Genomic DNA, 13,556 nt, shown 5'->3' on the forward strand with positions numbered 1-13,556 from the left:
AATTTTCCCCTGTTCTTACCATTTCCTGTGGTTTTACGCTGGAGCATGATGGATGAAGAAGGCTATTTGTGTGATTAAAGTATGAGAATAGCAATGTAGGTCTTGGGTTTACAGTTGCAAGTCAGATGTGATGGTCAGTCCCTGAAGTATAGTACAAAAAGTGAACTTCTTCATCTATAAAAAGAATATTTGTCCTTTTAAAAGTGTGTAGGAGAAGTGAGGCTGCATTAATATTTTAAAAGCCCTGTGGGATCCATGTAGGAAAGTGTCCGTAGAAGTGATATTAAGTCAGTGAGAGTGTAGAAACAGTATATTCACCTGTAGTAAGCAGTGAGAGAATTAAGCTAAACAGGAACACGATGCACTGGAATAAGTGTTGACACATGGAGTTAATTGAGAGCAATTAGGTCTGTGCATAGACAAGATCTACATAGCCCGTTTGATGCACGGCATTATGTGAGTAAAGGGTGCAGGATTAGACCTTTTGTTTACAGATTTACCTAATGCTTTGAACTATTTGGATGAATGGTGTTACACAAATGTTAGTCATAATTATTATTTAATTATGACCGCATGTTTACTTTGAACACAGTCCTATGCCTAATATGTAGGAAAGCCGGGATAATGTAGCAGTTTCAGTGTGTGAGCTACTGTTTGCCAAGCAGCGTTTCCCTAATGGCTTCTCCTTCCACGGGATGGAAGTGCCTCCCTGGACGGTGAAGTTACACCAGTTGTGGTATGTAATAGGCAAATAGCTTGCATAAGAATACCTTCAGCTAGAACATTTTAGAATATGCATCTGAGATAGAATGCTAACTTATTAAAATTGAGGCTATTAAATGTACTGCTTGTATATCATTTCAAAATCCCTGAGATGCCAATATTTCATTCTGTTTCCATTGAGAGTGCAGAAACCAAATTTCATAGTATGATTCATAATATAGGAGTGCTACAGAATTTCTATAATTCATGTGTTGCTACTTTAATTTGCATTTAAATATTTAAACTGTTATAAAATCGAAGATTCTTAAAATTTTAATCTATTTTTTTCACTCTTAAGGAGAATGAAGTTGTTACTTATTTAACTCTGTTTTGAGGTTTTCCTTTGCTCTGATCTACCACAGTATTTCAGATACTTTGGATATCTTAAGATAATTTTATGAGTGGCTATGCATATAAGTAAGAAAGAGCTTAGTGGAGGTTTTGTTTTGACTGTTGCTTTTTTGTTTTGTTTTGGGTTTTTTTTTGTTTTTGGTTTTTTTTCTTGTTGTTTTGTTTTTGTTTTTGTTTGGTTTAGTTTGGTTTTTTTTATTTTTAACCTTTTAATTTATTTTCTTTTTTAAAAGACCCTTATACGAAATATAATTCTGAGGGATGTATGGTATCCTAGGTTGCAAGAGATAGAATGCTTTCTATCCTATCCTTTTCACTAAGTTAATGTGAAAAAGACCTCTCTTGAGCAGACTGTGCAGATGGACTTGTGTGTAGGATCAACCTCATTCATTCAACAAATACTAGTGTTTTCTTTAACCCAATATGGGAACCTTTTGATTCCTGGCTGAGTTACTGAATCCCATATAGTAATTGCAGCTTATATTTTTCTCATTGTTCAAGGCACTTGATCTTCCCTGTGGGCCTCTCCTGACATGCTTGGCCTTGCTCACCAGTCTGTAGAAGAAGATTTGTGAATCTCCTGGTGGTGACAGGCTTAAGGTGACATGACACTTCCGACGTGCACCAAAAAAGCGTGCATTTCTGTACTTCAGTTTTCATGAGCACCTGTTGGCATTGGTGAGAAATGACTTATCCAGTACATTTAAAAAAAAAATTAAAATAGTCAATCAATTAGAGTAAGTGTGTGTTTTCTAAAGGGAAAAGGGGAAACATGCTGATTCTTTCAGGAGAGAAGAAAATTTTTTTAAAGTCTAGGTGTTCAAACATTACTTAAACTTTCTTTTACACGAAAGACATTCTGTTCTATATGACTGTGTCTACCTGGAAACAAAGTATTTTGGTAGAAGAAATTTATATTTGATTTGAAAAAATTCTGAAAGGAAGTTTGGTTTTAGAAAATTATTTCACCCCTTCAATTTATTATTTTGGTGTAGAAATGAAGGTAAAAATAATTTGTGGATGCAGTTTCCTTGAGAAGGGTTGAATTTCTGCATTCCTTTGCTTTTCTCTGTGTTTTTCCAGCCCAGCCATACGATTGAATGTTTGAATATTGTAGTGTCAACAGCTCCTTGTATTTTCACTTGATACAGTTGAGCAAAAATTTTGACATTCAGCTGAAATGTTTGAGGAGCCATTACCAGCATAATTCTGCTTCTTAAGTAAATCTCATCTCAGTGCTTGAAATCTAAATGGATTAATATTTTTAATGTCTTGTTTACAATGCTGCCTATGAAAGCCTGTATTTGTCTACTTGCCAACCTTCCTTCTTGGCCAGGAACTATTCTGGCGTGAATCTCAACACTGGGCTCCCATCCATTTTCCTTGAGTCTCTCTCTGGTTCCCTCCCTTTTCCTCAGGGGCTCTCTGGAAGATTGTCAGAAGGGCTTTAATTTCTTGAGCAAGTCAGCTTTTTTTGACTCCTAAATATTTCTGCCCCAGCCCTGAATTTCGGAGTTTGCCAGCCAACCACAGATGGCTTTCCCCGGTGGTGTTATAAAAAAATACATACATTCTCTGGTTTTGCTGAAAACAAACCTAAAAACAAACCAATGTTAGCTTCGTAAGGGGGCATAAAAAGATGCTTAAGAAAAAACAATCTTACGGGGTGTGTATGTGGGACTTGACAGGGTGCCCAGCAGTCATGGTGGAGTAAAGGTGAGCTAGTAGATAACTCCTAATGTAGATTGTATCCATTACCATCCTATACCATTTATACATTTTACCAGCAGGGCCATACTATCTAGGAATGCCCCAAAATTTACTGAAATTAGAAAAAAAACCCCAAATGTGACCATTATGGTGGCACTGGTTTAGCTGTGATTGCTGAGCATCTTCAGGGGTAGGAGGGCTCTTCGAGGAGAGTCTGGGGGGACTTGGCGAGTGTGGCATAAGCCCAAGTGCTAAAGAAACAAGCAGGTTATTAGAGAGTAGAAACCAGGGGTGTATGATATCAGACTACATTACAGTAAAATTATGCAGCTGCAGGTATGGTGAGCCCTCTCTTCCGAGCAGGCAAGCAAATCCTCACTAGTGGTTATTTTGATATGTGATACTCTGATGCTAATCTAAGGAGTTGAATGTGAAACCAAAGAAACCCCAGCAACAATGAGAGCCCTTAGCCGAGTGAGGAGCGCTTGGCAGTTCCCTCTGCCTTCCTAGAAACAGAGAGTGAGCACGAGCTCATGCAGTGACAGGGGGCAAGGTCCCTGGAGAGGCGTGGACAGGGGGTCCCTGTGTGGTCCCCTCAGGTACATGTGGAAGGAAGAGGTGGTGTCCCCACACCTCAATACTGGGACTGGTGATCAAACAGCCCCCAAAGCAACAACAATTTCTGCTTGGTCTGGCTTAATGTGGGGGTTTTCTGCCCGGTCTGGGATTAGAGGGGAGTGCAGTGGGGTGGCAGCCCTGGAGCAGAGCCTGGCCAGAGACATGTTTTGCCAACCTGCCCCTGGAAGAATGGGAGCCACTGTAACCCTGTAGTGGAGGAGAATCCATATTGCCCCCTGCCATCAGTGCAGTGCTGTTCTGTCTCCTGCCTGTGCTCCCCCTCAGCTCCAGCCTCCTGGGAAAGGTCCTCTGTGCTGGAGGTGAAGATGAAGGTGTGAGTGAGAGGAGACAGCCAAAGCCCTGTGTGCCTGCCCATGAGACCCAGGCGGGGGCCAGCTGCACCCCAGGAATGAGTGAGTGAGGGAGTGAATGCATGTTTGTGCGTGTAAGATGCTGATTTCCAAGGAGATTTTAATTTCTGGTTCTTAACATACCATTTATTTTTGAAAACAAGGTATTACTCAAAATGAGATAGGTTGATGAGACACAATAATCTTTACAATCTTTCATTACGGATATCTGAAGGAATATGAGCATTCTTAATGTTTTATAGACGAGTGTGTCTGGCTCTGAGAAATTATGAAAAGAGTATAAATAGCAGGGAAAAAGAAAAGGGAAATATGGACTTAATATGTGAAGCAGCCAAGTATTTGGCTACCCTTTATCATTTATTGATCATTCTCTCTGCTGTTCAGAAATTATTTGGAGTCAAGGATTCTCAGTTTTGTTTTTTTTTTTAAATCTCATTGTCTGTCTCAGACACTAGGCTTACAAGATGAATGTACAAACATGAGTGTGTGAGTCAGGAAACATGTCAGTGGAGGTGGCTGTGTGAGCAAGGCTGTAGGTAAACAGAAATAAAGTTAATTGGCAGTTTTCTTGTATGCACGGGCAGCTGAAGTCCTTTTCACTGGAAGAAATTTTCTTTTCCCATTATCCTTTAACATTCTCTTGGAGGAATTGTCTCAAGGGAAGTGAGTGAGTCAGAAAATATGCCAAGTTCATGTCATGGCTGTTTCGGCGTTTCTTTCTCTTGCTGGCCTCCAGGAGCTTTATTGGCAAGTGTTTTTAAAGGAAATATTGGCACAGGAAGGCCTTATTGTTTATGTCATGAAAGTCTCTTGGCTTCTTCTGCCTTGTTATTTTCTCCCTTAAATGGGGAAATTAGGAGTTGGGGGACTAAGAAAGGAAAAGAGGAGAGAAGCAGAAACTATTGACGGTTGCTACCAAAACTCTTCCCACTACATCAGGATGTATCTTGGTGAGTCCTCTCTTTGCTTTTTCTCTGTTGCTGCTTTTCAGACTCTGCTGCAGCTGGTAAATGGGCTTCTAAATGCACAAGTTTCCTTTTTATGCTTTTCAAGATGTGGCACTTAGAGAGTTTTTTGAATGAAGCCAGCAGTTTTCTGCTGGACTCTCCTCTGCCAGAACAGGGCAGGGAGAGGCAAACGCAGAGCCCAGCCAGGGTCAGATCACTGCCACCTTTTCACATGCAGATCTGAGCTCTGTGATGGGCTGTGGAGGACATTTCATTAAATTCTTCTTAGTTCTGTGTAAGGTTTGCATACAAAATACAATGTGATTTACGGGAAAGAAAACATAGGAAATTGTGCAGAGCAGATGCAGCGGGTACAGAGAGAAACAATAGTGAGATGCTGCATGGTCAGAAATGTTGCTTGTTAAAAACCAAAGCAGAAAGCAAAAGCATTCCATCAAATGTGTACACGTTCTTAAAAAAAAAACCAAACCAACAAACCAACTCCCTCCCTCTACCTAAACTTACTCATATGCACTCAGGCAATTTTGGCATAACATAAAAGCACACAAAATAAAATTATGTCCAGTGCAGCAATAAAAATTGCTGTAACCTATTACCCTCAAATTAGGTGAGAGTTGGAAAGTCTCTGAGGATGCTATTAAAGAATTAAATATTAACATTTCAAAGAATGTTTCAGTATTTAAATTTTTATTTGGAAAGCAAAAAGTTAACTCTTCTTGTGATACATCATGGCAGAAATTCTGTTTCTAAACCAGGTTCATTCTTATCTATGCTATTTGCCTCTCTGATATTTTTTGTATACAGCTCAAAGATCTAGGATAAAATTTCTTTTAGGTTAATGTAACAAAGGTATGCATTGATGTACCCAAAAAAAAAAAAAATTTCTTCTGGATTTGTTACCACAGAAAAAGAAATTTAAAGCAAATGCCTATTTTTATGAGTTAGAGAAAATGGCATCTAAACCTTTTCTTTGTATCCATTTAAACACAGATTTTCTGTGGAATTATATTCTATTTCAAGGCTGCGATGCAGTTTTTGTGATGTCTCTTCAAACACTAAGTATTTGTTGGTACATAATAATTCTTTTTATTGTGGCATCTTCCTTGTATTTTGGTGATGCCTTTTTGGAATGCTCTTTTTCAAAGGAAAGTGAGATGATTAATCTTGGCTCTTTAAACCTATATTGTTTCACTTTTCAACTCTTTCATGTTATTTTGTTTTCTAACCTACCTATTTATGGCATCTGTGCAAAATTCTGTAGTGCATAACTGTTTAATTTGTGGAAGCTTTTCCCTTCCCCCTCTACTTCCAATTTTGTACTTTCATTTGCACAGACCTTGTTTTTACTTTCTTTAAAAATGTATATGCAATTGAAGGTTAGTTCGAGGTTCTTGTGGAACATGCATTTCTAGACCTGAATATTCTTAGAGCTTGTTATTTTTTCAGATTTGGGATCTTGCTCAGCCTGTTACAGGAAAAGTAACTGCCCGCCAACATTAGAATCCAGGGAACAGAAACTTGGATTTTGCTTGGAAAACATCTTTAGGAAAGGTGGCTGTGGCTTTTATATTCCTGCCTTCAAGTGTTTTTACCAAGACTGAGCCATAAGAATTATATTGAAAAATAATAGTTACAAAACCAGAAAAAGAATACCCCTTCTAGCAGCACTAGCATATTTTGTTTACAATTTATCTGTATGAATATGAATCTGTAACAAAGTAATCACTTAAAAGGATGTCATAATTCCATATAGGATGTTGCAAGTGAGCCATTTTCACTTTGTTGTAGTTGTTATCTAGAGTGAATTGTAAGCTTATTCTGTTTTTTCTGTATCTATATTTGAATAGTTATGTCAAAAGATAAGCACTGTAATACTTATGGTAATATCACCATGAATTTTTCTTCAATGTTAGGAATCCTACATTTGTCAGCTCAAGCAGACAGAAACCTTTGTGCTGTATTTTTTGTGTCTCGTGTCATAACACGAGAAAAAACAAACCATAAAACTGGGTGTGAGTAACTGTACTTTGGCCTGTGTCTGCTATCCACTTTACCAGACAGCCAAAATTCTTTAGACATGGCAGTAAAAGCTCAGTATTAGATCATCAGCTCATACCTACTGCTCCAGTGTCAGGTACACTGTGACAATATTGCTTTATTATTATGCTGGAGCACCAAGTGAAATCACCTGTTTCCTTAGGGACTTCCATTGGAGATGTCTTTCTCCTCTGTCCCTTGAAACTTTAAGGTCTCTTCTGAGCTAGGAAGCCATCAATTTGGGCTGCTCCATTGGTATTAGGCTTGTTGCTTTCCTTAACAATGAACTCTAGGAAAGCTACCTTTTCCTTTTCAAGAGCTTTCTCCTCTCTCCCACAGCTCCATTCATTTTTCTTGCATTGGAGAAATAAAAGAAAATAAAAATTGGATATGGTTAATAACATTCATGTAAAAACAATTTCCATAATTCAGAACTTTTCATTTTCTGGCAGCTGGACTGTCACATGTGTGTAGAGAGCTGATCAGGATGAGTGCTCTCAAACCACAGCTACAGTTTAGTGCTTCAGCATGAAATGAATGGGAACAGGGAGTCAATTATGATTTAGGATTGTGTTGTTCATCATGCAGCCTAAACAGCCTGGCTTAACAGGAAGAGGTCAGAATTCACAGGTCTACCCAATTCTTCAGGGGAGGCAATGATTTGTGTAAAAATTATGATCCAGTTATAATCTACTTGAATCTCCAGAAGTTATTAATAGGGTTCTTTCCTGAAGGCTTATAAAGAATTAAAGCTCCTGTGCACTGAAAGGGAAACTCTTGTAGTGACTTAATAGCAGGTTAAAAGTTAGGAAGCAATAGGGAGTAAATCATCGAGTAGGGGAATCCTGTAAGGCATCAATCCAACAGAAGGAAAAAGGGGTTAATATTGAAGTAATAAAGCCTGATGGTGGTGTTTTAGTCAACTGGGAAGAATTGTACAAGGATTTGACAGTATTGAGTGTGACTGAGCAATACGATGGCATAGGGAATTCAGTCACAATAAATGTTGATGTTTTTAAAAGGAGAAGAATTGCAATCGTAGTGGACTTACAGCCACTTAGGAAAAAAGTGCTGGTGCATAATAGATTTTTTTTATAAAGGTAACAGCTGGATGTCCATCATATGTGAAAAGCAAACATTGGGAATTTTTAGGAAGGGGACAGAGAAAAATGTCATATTCTCCATGTTTCACACTACATAGGACTGCATCCAAGTTACATGGTTTTTGTTCTGACCTGTCAGATTTTCATGTCTGTAGTGTTAAAACATGTATAAAATAGCACAGTATTTTACATCCTCCGATGCATCTTTTTCTGACATGATCTAAAAGCTCTATAATATGAAGAACAAGTGCAGATATACTAATGCCTACCAATGTTGTAACACTTTGATAGATGCATCTAGCAGTTTCTTGCTGGTAATTAAGAAAAGAAACACCGAGAGCATATCTGAAAATTAAAAGGAGTGAAGCCTGTATGAAATTTCAAGCTGGGAAAAATTACGAATGTAGACAGCTTTATGCTGAACAGAAGGCATCCTTAATAAATAAAGATAGTTCATCTGGGGACTTTGCTGTAACAAGCCTGTCTTCCATAATGTTTTATTCTGGAATGGGTTAGTCCCAAAGGACTTTTTGAATGTGTGGTTTCAGATGTAGGTACATATAACTGCTGTACCTATCAAATCCTCTATTTATTCCAGAGCAATTTTACCCAGCAAAACTTATGTCTCTTAGGTACTAAGTACCAGTATTGTGGCCATAAATATGCAAAATTAACCACTTTGCCAGGTACTTTCCAGGTACAAAAACTGCTACATATTTTGAATATATTTCAGTTGTTCTCTTGGTTACAAACTTGCACATGAAGTATGGTACACATACTGCACGTAATGATTTCTACTTTTCCCTCCCCATCCATCTGAAGATCTCAGATATTAAAGAGAAGAAAAATATTCTAATCATGCATTCATGAAAGTCATTGGTCTTTGGATCATTTTACTTACGGTTTTATATAATGTTAAAGTTTCGAAATTTCTGACAAAAAAAATTTACAAAATTCTTTGTCACATATAAAAGGCTTGAGATTACACTGACCAGACTGCTCTTCAGAACTATATAGGTGTGTTCAAACAGCTTAAAATATTATTATCATTGCTTCCCAGATTAAAAGTAAAAACAAGAAAAAAAATTATGCTAAGGTTGTTCTAAGTTTCATCTAATATATATATATAGGAGTAATAAGTAATTTTACAATTAACACAAATTAAAATAGGGAAAGATTAAAATTAAAAGCAGAAACCCCAATGGATAATCAAATCTGGTTTTTTACAGAAAAACTAATGCAAAGATTTCTACTATATAAATAGACTGCATAATGACAGAAAATGTTATTTCTACATTGCTTAATTTCTCATTTTTCTCCCTGACATTTTGAATCCTGCATTAGTCTGTAGAACAGATTCAAAATATCAGAGGTAAAACAAAAAGCCAAACTTTGTCTTCAGGATGTAGTTTCACTAACTTGATTGGGCATTACTCAGAGCAGATCCATTTTTAGCATATTGCAATTTGCATACTGACCTTTTCTGCACTGTGAATGAAAATTGATGCTGTGATGTGTTGATTAGTCCTGTAAAATAATATTTAAGATTTCATTTAAATATATTGTTTGGTGACAAATAATGACACATCCTCTGTTACAATAATAAAAATGTCCATTACAATAATAAAATAAATCTAGATTGCTCCCAGATAGCTGAAGAAGATGGTCTTACAAAGCTGTGTTTTGTTTTCAGAAATGCTCACTGACATTTTCTGTCTTTGGTAGCTCTCAGTAAAGTGCAGAACTGTTGAAAGTTTAACAATCTTATGCAGGATGGATGTAGACATGAGGCCTGAAATGGTGAAATGTGTACATTTGCATGTGTGCATATGCTGATGATAATAGTTCGAAAAAATGTCACCTCAAAATTTTAGACAGAACAGCTACTCCAGGTGAGCTACGTAAATGGATGCTTTTATTTCTCTTCCAGTGTGATTGCTGCATAATTTAATATAAACTGAAAGCAGACTTACTTCAGGGAGTATCATCTGGAGTAGGTAATGTGTAAATTGTCCTAAGTAATGACTGCAAAATATGTGCATAATGACTTCGACCTGCTGAGGTCCCAGGTGCAGCACCTGCTCCAGTTTAGTACTGTGGGAGAGAAAGTGAACAACGGGAGACAGTCTAGACAGGAGTATCAAGAAATACCAAAGGCATGGGAAGTGGGAAGCTTGAGTTCTAAGTAAGGTTTTAGCAAAGCACAGCTACTTAGTTTTGTGAAAAGGTGATTGGGAAGACCATGATAAGAGTTTTCATGAAATGGATATAAGTTAGCAGTGAAGAAGAGCCAGCATTGGTTGTGGATCTAGCATGACACTTGACAGTTGTGTCTACAGTAAGAGAAGCCTGTACTGGGAAAAACACTCAAAAGAAAGGAAGAGATGAGCAATACAAGATGTTGCCTAGGGTAGATGTGGTGTTTGAAGCTGGCATAAATGAGACCGGGTATGCAGGAGAGATGCACCAGATGACAAATCTCTCTTTGTCACAACTCGTGAGGTGCTGACTTTGTCTCAGGTGAGACATGCTATAATAGTCCTAATAGGTAGCCTCTAGTATACCAGAATTTATATAAACCCCCATAAGATGAAACTCCTTTTGATCATTGCTGTCCTTCACTACTTCACCCTGCACTTATGCAAATCCTGCTCACAAATTACAGCAGCAAGTCTGTATGGACAGAAGAAGGAAATCCAGTGCTGGACTGGAGCTGATCCTGCATTGAAAGAACAAACTTTAAACTTGTTGAAATGCTAAAAGCCTGTTGAACGCTGTAGTTAATTTCTTAATGCATGGCTTAAGGATGTTTCATTACTCTACAGAAATTGGGAAAATAGATGCAGATTATACTGTTTCAGAGAGGTCATTCGGTGTTTAACGTTCATCTCTGTGTCTTGAACAAAGAAGCAGGCTTTCCATCCTTCACACTCCAGTGTTCATTCTGAATGATGTTTAATGTACAGCCTCCTCTGGCACCTCCTTTAATTAGCATTTGCTGCTTTTCTTCTTCTAAAGACAATTGTGATAGTGGCAGACTTCATGCCTTTATTACCAGCAAGATGGGAAAGGCTCCTGTAACTTCTGTAACTGATGGGCTGAGACAGTCTGGGTGCCTGTAGCTCCTAATGAGCAGCGCATGACATGGTGCAGAGTATTGGCAAGATTAACGAGCCCAGATTTCCTTACAGGCACACTGCCTTGTCGTAGCAGCACAGAGAAGGAGTGAGAGAGCATTAACACATAGTCTGCAATGCACGTTTGTACTGATAGGAAAATCCTGTGCAACCAGCTGCAGGAATAGATGTGAAAAAAAAATCTTCAGGTTTCTATTTGCAAATCAGGATTCGTGCAAATGGTTGGGGACTGATGATTGTTAGCAGACTGAAGCCCTAAAGGGGGAATCTGCCATTGACTTTGTTTTGGGAACATATTCCCATACAGGAAAACAGATCAGAATACGTTCCCCTCCAAAACTGTTCCCAGTCCTCTTGGCAGCATGAAAGGGTTTTTTCTTTGTTGAAGTCCCTTTCAGTAATTTTCTGACATCTTTAACAATGTGCTTCATTTTAACGAGAAAACATTATCACATAAACCCCCTGATTTAAATACTGCTGATTCTGATGTTTTATAATCAATAGATTCCTGCTAAGTTTTCCTCTGTACTGGTGAAATTGTTTTTTAAATGCTTTAGTTTGGAAAGCTAATGACACTTGCAATGATTTTCATCTGAAGTTTCTGATTTTGCGATACAGACAGTTCTAAGGAAATCTTTTGGGTAATCTTGAGATTGTGAGGACACAGAGAGACTCACTTGAATTGTATCACATATTATTACCATTCAACTCCTAATTTGGCATCTAAACTGCTTAAAAACACCCTCTGATTTCTTATATTTCCTGACTCTTAAGGAAGACCAGAAAGATGAAATGTTAGGAGGCTGTATGAAGTGAGATGAAAGAAGACCAACAGAGTATGTGCTTTACCCTACCTTCCTTCAAGGAGATCAGCACTTGCACACTGGAGAGACCAGAGACTTCATTTGAAGTCAAAAAGCTAAGTGCAGTACAGGATTCCTGTGTAGGTAAATACGTGAAGGGTTTGCTTTGTGACATCTACTTCTCAATCTGAAGGTTATTTCAGGCTTAATTCTTGGTGTTCTTTATTGCACTTACACACGAACCCCTTCCAGCTGCCCATAATGAGAGATTCCTTGGAGAGGAATGGAACCAAAGTCTTACCCCTAAGCTGCTGAGTTGGGGCTGACAGTGCTCAGTTCTGGAGCCAGGCAAGTTGTATCCCTCCTTGTCTCCCAAAAGTAGGAGGAAATGCCCAATACACAACAGAGCAGGTTGGCAGCACTGAGGCTTTCCTATTTCTGTCTCTCAGCTTGTCTGATTTGATCTCTGACTGTGAGCTTCCTTGGTAGGCAGGTAGAATTAGCCAGTGTGGGTCTCCCAGAATCCCTGAGGAAGCTGTTTCTCCTTTTACATAAAATATTTAAATATTCCCCGAAAGCACAGAAAGAAAATTATCAGTCTTTTCTGGGAGAAGTCTGTGCAGCATGGAACTGAAATCAGTCTGGAGTTGTTTTACATAGATTTAGAAAACAAAACAAGACAAAACAAAATATCCACCAGCTGTGAAAAAGTATTGAGAGAAGCAAGCATTGCGCAGCATCAAGTGAGGGTTCATTTGGTGAGTATGTAAAAACATAGATTTCTTCCGATGATTTACATGGTAGTACTAATTTTGTAAGACAGAAGAATATTTCAGAAATTGTCTGTCCAGCTAGACAGCTGATACTTGTAAACAATGGGTACTCATACACTGGTGAAATTTCTTCTGAAAGCCTTGATCTCAGGCAGTGCATCTGAGTTGTGAGACAGTGCACCAGTGAGGGCTGTGGAATTGCAAATGAGCACCGTGCTCCTCTTCTCCTGGGTGGTGTAGGCAGCTTTCTGCTCCAGGCTGCTGCCTACCTTGCCTGCTGCCTTGAGCTATCTCTGCTTTTCCATGAAAGCATATAAGCAGTGGGTAGAGAAAAATTCTCTCAAGTGAAATGGGAACAGGATCAGGATCAGACTACTTGGTTTGTTTTTTTTGGTTTTGCAAAGTCAAAGTATTTCAGGTGAATGTCATCTTTATTCAACCACCTGGAACAGGGAACTGACGATCATTGTAAAGAGGGTCTCACTTGAGATCATTCTTGTGTACAGCTGCCAAATGTTATATGTGGGCCTCAAATAAAATCGGAGTTTTATATCAAAGACCAGGAGAACTGTGATTACCACTGCCTATGAATTATGGAAACTCATCCACCCATGTATACATCATGATTTTTTAAAAATAAAATTAGTGCAAGTTCTTTCTATCTGATTTAATTATTTTAAAATTTGTTGGGAATTTCAATAGCTTGTAATTAAGAAAAAAAATAGTTTTACCTGCATGTCAGAAGTTTTCCCCACTGAGCAGTAATGACAAATAAGGCATACAGGTTATTTTGCTACTTACCTTGTAAATGTGATTTTTGACACTGCACGTAGGTTGATGTACTTCCAAAATCTTGGCTATTTCAGTACTGAACAAATCCTAACAAACAGAACTTTTTGTTTAGCAGCTCAAAATCTTCTTCC

General features: G+C 38.2%; 1 protein-coding gene across 11 annotated transcripts in view; it reads left to right on the forward strand.

Annotated features, from left to right (window-relative positions):
* The window catches only part of THRB (thyroid hormone receptor beta), a 163,638-nt gene that overhangs the window by 87,439 nt on the left and 62,643 nt on the right, over positions 1-13,556 (forward strand). Inside the window, exon 1 of one of the 11 annotated variants that reach the window (XM_068206958.1) lies at positions 4,677-4,762. The exons of the other annotated variants lie outside the window; for them this stretch is intronic. The gene's annotated coding sequence lies outside the window, so the exon portion shown is untranslated. Of the gene's footprint in view, positions 1-4,676; positions 4,763-13,556 lie in introns of those variants that run through there. 11 annotated transcript variants of the gene reach the window in all.

This window comes from Anomalospiza imberbis, chromosome 1, assembly GCF_031753505.1.
Source record: "Anomalospiza imberbis isolate Cuckoo-Finch-1a 21T00152 chromosome 1, ASM3175350v1, whole genome shotgun sequence".
NCBI classification, from domain to species: Eukaryota; Metazoa; Chordata; class Aves; order Passeriformes; family Viduidae; genus Anomalospiza; species Anomalospiza imberbis.